General features: G+C 37.7%; 1 long non-coding RNA gene across 1 annotated transcript; it reads right to left on the reverse strand.

Moving 5' to 3' along the window:
- Positions 1-393: 393 nt before the first annotated feature.
- LOC119626215 (uncharacterized) lies at positions 394-8,819 on the reverse strand. The gene is made up of 2 exons (XR_005242373.2): positions 8,201-8,819; positions 394-507 (listed from the first exon to the last, which is right to left on the reverse strand). It is a non-coding gene; the product is annotated as an uncharacterized lncRNA (long non-coding RNA).
- Between the last annotated feature and the right edge of the window lie 614 nt (positions 8,820-9,433).

Below are 9,433 nucleotides of genomic sequence, written 5' to 3' on the forward strand. Positions count from 1 at the left end.
GTTTTCTAAATTTAGGACACAATTCATTATCGAAATCCTTGCTTATTTCAAGACTTCTGCCCTTAGTTCTTCAGTGTGTAAATATAAAATAAAAAGTCCCTAAATGCAAGGCACAATGTAACATGATAAAAACCTCTTTGTGTTAGAAAATTACATGTCAGAACCAGGTAATCTATAATACCAATTAACCAGCAATGATAATTGTAAGTTTTTAAGAGCTAGCAAATGTGTTGCTCTTTCTCAGAGATGACTCTTTTTCATATACTTTTGACATTTTTCCCCTTTATTTTGTAAAGTCTGCTTTGTGAAAGACACAAGACTATTATTTATAACAATAGATGTTTTAGGAATTGGCAAACTTTTAAATCCTAGACGGAATGGCAGAATAGGCCCTCAAGGAGGGAATGGACTTTATTTATTCTTGGTGAGTTCCAAATGCACAAAAATAAAGGGCTTGCCAGTTGCCAGTGGGAAGTGAACATAATTATGACTTCACAGCTGCTTCTCCTAAAGTAAAAGGAGAGAAAAAAGGAAGAGTCATGCTTTTTTTTGTACTGTATCTAAAAAGAATATGCACAAAGGGAATATATTTATGCCAGATATAAGAAGCCATAAAGTAATACTGTACTACCAAACTTATGCCAAGACTTTCAGAAATCTTGACTTGGTGGACTGTAAATCAGAGATATGCATCTATACTACTCTAGCAATTAGAGCAATGTATGGAAAATTGAGTTCCTCAAATATATTCCCACTAGCTTGTTTCCCCTGATGCAAGTGGAGTGATCTTTCAGCAAAATTGTCGTCATCTACTTTACTGGTCTGACATTTGCAAAGCTCTGTTCAGAGAATTTAAAACTTGATGGATCTGACTCTATAGTGTGTGGTCTCAAGAAATGGCTTTTGGAAAGTTTTGTTTGGGACCTTGAAAATTATACTGCATACATGCTATGAGATTCTCAAGGTAACTAGTTACATCTGCCAGGGCTGATATATTGTTTAATGTAGAACAGTTGTTGACAAATTTTTATGTAAATAGTGAAGTTGTAAATATTGCAGACTTTGTGGGCCATATAGTCCCTATCCCAGCTATTCAATTGTGCCATTTGCATGAAAACAGCCTAGATAATATTTAAATGAGCAAGCAAGACTGTATTCAAATAAAACCTTACTTACAATAACAGACAGCAGGTGGATTTGGTTCTAGACCATCGTTTGCAGACTCTTGATCTAGCAAGTTCTAGTCATAAAGCTGGACTTGCAAAAGCCAAATAGTTATGGGAAACTTTATCAAAACAGAGGTCTTTTGTTAATGCTGGTAGAGCTTTTAAGGATAATTTAAACATATGGATATTTTCCTCAAGATGTTTTGTCAATTACTAGTGGAGAGAAGGACACCAGCAAAGAGCAGTCCCTTACCCAAAACACTGCAAAAATACCTTGGTTATTTGCTTCCTTACAAAATCTTTATATCATGCAACTGCATACAGGAACTTCGATTGAACACAAAGTTCCAAATATTTTTATCTCTATTGATCCCTAGCAGATGTAACAGAAAGAAAAGATGAACAGTCAACCTGATTTCAATATAGATATTTTGTGGCAGCGAGAAAGGAGATGCCAGTTGAATCGGAATTATTTGTGAATCTGCTTGAGGCATCCTCATGAAAAAAAAATAATCTTTTAGTCTGCCTCCTACATTCAGAGGCTACCTTAACTTCTGAAGAAATGTTAAATTATCTGAGGGATAACTCTAGGTGAGTCAAGGGTGATACCTTTCCCTGGGTCTTCCAGTAATCTGCCATTGACCTCTATATGCCACTTAACTTCCATTTGATCTATTTCCCAATTTATAAAATAAAGGAGAATAAAGAGATGTCTATAAAGTGGTTTAAAAGCCTGAGTGAAAGGCATCTGAAACATAGGATGGCTGAATTTCAAAGAGTCAGGAGGACACTTTGGCTATTGAGAATACATGTTAAATCATATAAGTGGACACAATAGTATTCTTGTGAATGCCACATTACTCAGCAGTATTCCAGAGGGTCAAATAGATAAGGAGGACATGAAAGTTTAATATTCAAGTTAAGCCTTTTAATTAAAATATATATGAGAAAAATATATAGAAGGAATGCATTTTGAATTGAAAGTTGTTATTTTGTGATGTCAACATAGGAACATAGACAAAAATTCACCTAGACATTTTTCAAAGGCTCTTTTATATATAATCGAGGTACTCCAGTTTTTTATTTTTACAATATGTTTTAACTACTTTTAGTCTTACTGTATTTTTTATATACTTCTCTTTCTATTGTTATAAGACCCAAAGTTAACGTCATAGAAGCAGCATAGGTGGTAGAATTGTGCTGTGCTGAGTGTTAGAATCTTTGCTTTCTCTGACTTCATTTTTTTCCACTAGTAAAGGCGATAAGAAGAAGCTTTCAATTCTTTTAGGAGATTAAACGAGGTATTGAATGACAAAGTAGGTGCTTAACGGTTATAGATGTTCAGTAGTCAAGACTCAAATTTGAGTTTGAAGGATGCTGATTCTGAGATACTCCGGCTTGGTTAATTTCTCTAATAGGAAAGAGAAAAGGTATAATTAATTGCAGTTTTCCCAACGAAGAGAGCATTGGCATGACAATTTTCACTGTGTATTAATGATGTCATTGCAAGGTATTTACCATTTTTGTCCCCATCCCCAAATGCCAGTAGCCTTCTGCTGTGGTCAAAGAATATTCTTTCATTTTTCTAAATACAGTCAGCCCTCTGCATCCCTTGGTTCCACATGGTTCAAACAACCATGGCTTGAAAATATTAGAAAATTTTGCATCTATATGAACATGTATAGACGATTTGTTTCTTGTCGTTATTCCCTAAACAATACAGTGCAACAAATATTCACATAGAATTTACATGTATTAGGTATTAAAAGTAATCTAGAGGTGATTTAAAGGAAAGGTGAGAATGTGTATAGGTTATATGCAAATACTATACCTTTTTTATGCTGGGGACTTGAGCAATCATGGATTTTGGTATCCAGGGGAGGTGCTGGAACCATGCCCTCATGGAGAACAAGGCACAAGTGTTACCTCTTTAGGAGGGGTCAATACAAAAACTGGATGATCGTCTAAAACACTTGTGAATTCAGCGGGCAAAGTATTATTTTGGCATTAGAAAACTTGCTGGCATACCTGAACTCTCCTCAATGACCTGGGATCTGCTTAGAGACTAGGGCAGAGAATAAGATGGAAATTTTACAAATTAAAGTCAATACTCAAAAATAACTAATGATCAAAAGGATCCACATTTTTCCACTGCCACTCACACCCCCACCTGGTTCAGCAACATAGAGCCATGGCAAAATGGTCACAAGTCCCTATATCTCACTAATGACAGAGACTCAAAGGAAGCCTGGCAGCTTAGGGCTGGTGACAGGCTATCAGAGTTGGAGGGCCCATCGTTTGCTGGTTGACTTTAGATGAGCTTCTTTACAAACGAGGGGTACATAGGAGGTTGTGGGTCAGAATCAAAAGGAAGTTCTCTTGCTCTATGTAGAGAGGTGTGTTGTTTATCAAAGGAGAAGAAGAGAAGGAAAGACGATTGGATTTAGAAGATTATTTAATTGCATGCAACAACTGTAGAAGTATTGAAGTTTTTGTCCCATTTAATAGATGGTAAAAATAAGATGGTTTTAGTGCTCATACTGCTTCAGGGTGGGTACAGGGGAAGATTTGATTAAGAATTTATGAATAAATTTTTCTTTCACCTGATTATTTTGATTCTACCATGAATAAGCTGAGAATTGCTTAGGAGAATCTGTGCAGGCTGCCTTGAAACAGAAATGCAAGACTGATTGGTCTAGGGAAAAATATGCCAGCTGCCTGTACTAACAGCACCCATTCATTGGGATTTTAGTATGCACAATGTTATTTTGTAACTGAGTCTTTATTATAAGAATCATAAGATGTTTGTTTTGCTTAGTTTTATTTTTTCCTTGCCTTTTTCTGCCTCCATGCATTCTTGCTTGCACATAGTCATTTTGGTAGAAGTAGTCACTAGTAATTGACTAACTTCATATCCTTATACCCCTGGTCTGCAAGACTGATAAACTGTGTGTGTATATATATGTGTGTGTGTGTGTATGTGTATATATATATGTTTTTTTTTTGGGAGAAGAAAAATGAATCTTAGGTCACACAAACCTTGATGACATCCAGAAGTTTGATCAGGTCAAGAGACACAGACAGCTTTGGTTTTCGGGGTATCCCATCTCCTGCATACCTACCTGACTCATAGAAGGCCCCACTTATGTGTAAAGGAAGGTTGGACTTGAGAGACTGTCTTTCCTGCCCTCTCACTTTGGCCAAATTGAATAAACCTTTATGCTGATGTGTCAATGTTTGGCTTACTGTGCATAAGGTATGTGAACCTAAATTTTGACGTTAGACAACAATTATCCAAAGCATTTTATATACTTAGTCCTTCTACTCTGCACAATAAATCCATAAGGTTGATATTTTCATTATCATCTCCATCTTCAGACGAAGACCTAGAACTTGTAATGCCAAATACCTTATTGAAATCAGAGTCAATAAGAAAAAGAAGCTGGAATTGAACCAGGGCTCCTTACTTGGGGCTCATACCCAGCCTGGTGGGAGTGCTAGGGAAGGAGGGCAGAAAGGCAGGTCCCATGCGAGCAGAGCGGAGTGATTCCAGGATGGATCAATTGGCATCCATAGGACTTCTTGAGATGCTGAATGCAGAGGCCTTGAGAAGCCCACACTTTCTAGATTATGTACATGCCCAGACCCAGTGGATATCTATTTAGTTTTGATTACCAGTGGATATCTATTTAGTTTTGATTAAAACCCTCCCTTCTCTAGAAAGGGAATGTGAGTCTGTATCACCTACAATAAGACAAATCAACAGATGAGATTATCTGCATGGCCCTTTAAGGAACCTTCCCCACCTCCCTACTCTGTTATACTCTACCTACAAGATGAGACTTTCAAAGGAGCATCGTTTCCCCTTGACTCAAACAGATAAAAGAAATCTGACTCCTAGTCACCAGGAAACAAGAAGTCTCCTCCACAGTCTTTTGACCTTTTGTTGCTCCAAGAAGGCCCACATGTCACTGCTTTGCCTCTTGAGGCCATTAAACCCATTTCGATCCTTTATATAACTGCTAAACATAGACACTGAAATGAAGAAATACAGCCTAAATAAAGACACCAATAACAGCTTGCAGGAAGTATTAAAAACAGTTCTGCAGAAGGTTAGGAGCCAAGGCTTTTTCCACTGTGAGCTTTAGAGTTTCTCTCTTTGACCAGCCAGAAGTTTACTTCACTACAGGTATGAGATTAGAAATTTTGAAGACTATTGCACACAATTTTCACAGTGGATCAGCTAGAGATTGTTAAGCAAAGAGAATGGTGAAACCATAATATACTGAGATGACAGAGGGGGCTCATGAGTGTTCCTGCTTCCACGCTCTGTGGGCCAGCCACCAGCAGCAGCCACTGTTTGTGGCATCCCTGACTTGGTTATGTGGATTGTGCCTGTTGAGGGAGTGCTAAGAGGAGAAATCTACAGAAAAGCCATGAACTAGGTGGTTGAACCAAGTGGGTGAAATAGACAAGAACTTCAGATGCAGGAAATTTCCTTCCAGAGGCAGGTGATAATGGGTCCCTGACTTCTTGTCAAATTAGCCACCATGATATCAGAGCTTTCACACCAAGCTAGTATAGTATGGTGGCTAAGTCCGGGACTTCTGTAGATAAGTAGAGCTCAATCTAATCTCTGATTCCATATGGACTAATTGTGAGGCCATTGGAAAATCACTTTAGCTCACTAAGTTATAGTTTCCTATTCCGTAAATTGGAATTAACGTTAGTACTTACTATCTAGGGTTGCTATGAAGACTAAATACTTAACACAAGGTCTGGACCATAGTGAATGCTTCATTCATGGGAGTCATTGTTATTGAGAAACTTTCTATGTGTACATCACTGTTTAGAGAACTGGGTACATATTAAAGTAAAAAGTCTGTGGTTTAGTCCTAGGATGCATATAATCTAGCTGGATTGACAAGAAAAGTACATGCACAGAAAAGTTAAATAATATAAAAGAGCATACAAAAAAATGTTAATTGTGCAGCATGGATAATAAGTGCCTTATTCATTTATTTATTCATTAGTAAAACACACACTGAAGACTTCCTGTTTTGAAGCAATGTGATAAGAACTGAGAAGGGTAGCAGAGCTTAATCCCATAGGAATTATTGCATGAAAAGTACTATTGTTATCTTGAAGTTTACTTATGGGAAAACTGAGACTTAGACACAAAAAAGGAGCATCCTCAAGTTCTCACTAGTAGTAAGTTAACAAGGTTGGGATTGCAACCCAGACCTGCCTGACCCCAAAACTCATGATCTTATAGAGCAGTTGTTAAGAGAATAGAATCTACAGTCAGAGAATCTGGGCTCAATCCTGACTCTGCCAATCATTAGTTTTGTGATCTTGGTTAAGTTACTTAAATTCTCTGGACCAGAGGGTCCTCATCTGTAAAGTGAAGGTAAAATATTAGCATCTACTTCATGTGGGTTTTGTGATGATTAAATGATGATGAGTTAATCTATTTAAAAATGTATCAGTGCCTGGAACACTATCAGCACTGTAAATATAAACTCTTATTATTGTAATAGTGAACACTATAAATTATTACTCTTAACTGAGCTATGGCATGTGAAATGTTTAGAACATTGGTACATAATAAACATGCAGTAATTAGCTGTAATAATAATTATTATAATTATAAAGAGAAGGTTAGTCAAGGGTGGCTATTTTACATCAGGGACTTAAGCAACCACTGATTTTGGTATCTGTAGGAAGTCTTGATTCATAGTCGAATCAAAATAAATAATAATTACAATAGTTATTATTATGACCTAATGAGTTACACTGCCCCTGATTGGTTTACTTGCCTTCAGTCAAAATTGTCATTTTCTGCTCCTAAACTTCCAAACTATTTCACTCCTGTCAATGGTATCGTAATACTCCCATAACACAACATTATTTAAAGAATTACTGTTTTCGTTATCTTCAATAGGTAATGAAAGAAATGCTAGGATTAGAACAGGCCTTCGTTTAATTCTAAATCATGGTGCCATTATGAGAATTAGTCTATGATTACATGTAAACCACTATAGGACATAGTATATGCTCAATAAAGTTAGTTATTGTTCATATAATCAGTTCATATACTTTATTTTCAATATGTCATAGAGAATAAAGTCCCATCGCTTTTCCTTTAGAACACATTTCATATAATTCTGTCTTTCTACATACCCTAGCTGAAATCCTTGGGTGCCAGGCTTTCTATTAGGTGTAATTCATCCTGCGTACCACTGCTGTTACCTTCAACAGTTTGCGTAGACTAAGAAAACCACCACGATTTTCTATTTTCCAACACCAACATGTCAGACACTTCTCCCCAGTGGCCAACTCAATCTTTTTGGACTTCTTTTACTGCTCATAGGGTCACCGTTCTGGTCAAAATTGTCTCCTCATTATTTACAATGCATTTTGTCTTATGTTGACTTTGGACAACATTCACATGCTTTCCCATTCCTTACCTGGGAGCTTTGATTTCACTCTCTGCTGACTCAAATCTGCCTCTTCTTCAAGGATAAGATCATGTATCACCTTTTCCTTAAAGCCTGTCCTAATTAACTCCCATCAGCCCTTCCCTTCTCTGAAACCCTATAACCCTTGAATCTTCTATGCCTAATGCAGATATGATACAGGTATATGTTATGAAGAGGTTTAGTACATAGCGACCTGAGTAATATTACCTGAATTCTAACTCGGCTCTTCCTCATCTTAGGACTGGGACTTGGGCCTTAGTTTCTTCATCTGTCAAGTGGACATAACAGCAGCACCTATCTCATAGTATTATTTGGGATACTTAAATGACATAAACCATGCAAAGCACTTAGCATAGTAGTTGATGTGTGATAATCATTCAACACGTTAGCTGTTATGATGTGGTTGTTGTGATGAGCACTCACCATCTGCTTGTTGAATTAACGAATTAAACTATTGATTTCCACACAGTTTTATAGTTCCCATGTTTAGAGGAATAAAATAGATTGTACAAGATATCCGAAAATTCCAAAAGGATGCATAGTTACATTTACCTTTAGAATGTTGCCAGTCTTCGATGTCACAGAACACACAGGCTGATGGTTTAAATGCTCTCCTCCTCAAAGTCTGGATTTTTTTTCTCTCCCACCCATCCTTATTGCCACCCACGCCTTACTTGATAAGTAGAGAAAGGAAGAGGGTTATGAAGATTTCAGGTCGCAGATGAAATGTACAAAGACAAACCCAGGGCTTCCCATATTATATTGAATATAGAGAATGCCTTAGGGAACTCTAAGAAGTTTGAAGTCATTTTCCCTTTAGAAATCGTAAAGAGGTCAGTGATTTATAATTCAGAAGAACAATGGACAGGAAAAGTTCTCTACCTGCCCGTGCAAGCAACGACTGTCTTGCGAGGCCTTCTAATGTAGTCAGAGCTTCAAAGTAGTTAACAGCTCTTTTTCCCTAACTGCCTGCTACGCTTTATCCTAGAGGCACTTCTGCTCTTCTCTGATTCCTTTTGGCTTAAAAAATTATTTTTTTCTGCCATTCTCATTTCTCCTCTGCAATCCTCTCTTTCTTTCTTTTTCTCTTTAGTGGTCTGGCTTTGGTGCTGACCCCACCGTGCCCTCTCAAGGGCACTTAGCAGAGCTGTTGTCTGAGGCTCGGGTGTGCTCCTCATCTTCTGACCGGTAATAGAACAAAGGACAAAAGGCCATCTCTCCAAGTCACAATATCTCTTTATTGAAGCTTTGTTCTGCTGCTTTGAGCCTTTTCTCTCTGATTCACTGGCCTTGCATTTGAGCAACTTTCCCATTTCTCGCTTTTCTATTACCTCCCAATTCTAGAATGACTAGGTTAGACTTATTGTTTTCTTGTTTCTCACTTCCAATAAATTTTTCGACACACTGATAATATCTGCGGGTTATATCAGAAGATGGAAAAATCAAATGAATGCCAATCTTCATTCCTGGGTCCCCTGCTCTCTGGCTTGGCAACTGAAATCCTGGGTCCTGCATTTTCCCTCCTAAACCACCTCCAAGATTGGCCTTCAGAGCTCTTAGGACTAGACTGGCTGGTGGAGGGAGTGGTGCTCTCAAAGGGCCTTTCTTCTTAACAAATCCTCCCTTGCTCAAATGGGATGTAGAAGCAGATTCGGAGGCTTGTGGAAATGGGCCCCATCAACAGTCAAGCATGTATCCTATTACCATTTCAGGCATTCTTTGTGGCTCCGTCATTCTGTTTGTAAGTCTCATTACTTCGTTTGTCCTTTAGCAAATACATCCCTC

Source organism: Chlorocebus sabaeus, chromosome 20 (genome assembly GCF_047675955.1).
Source record: "Chlorocebus sabaeus isolate Y175 chromosome 20, mChlSab1.0.hap1, whole genome shotgun sequence".
Lineage (NCBI taxonomy): Eukaryota > Metazoa > Chordata > Mammalia > Primates > Cercopithecidae > Chlorocebus > Chlorocebus sabaeus.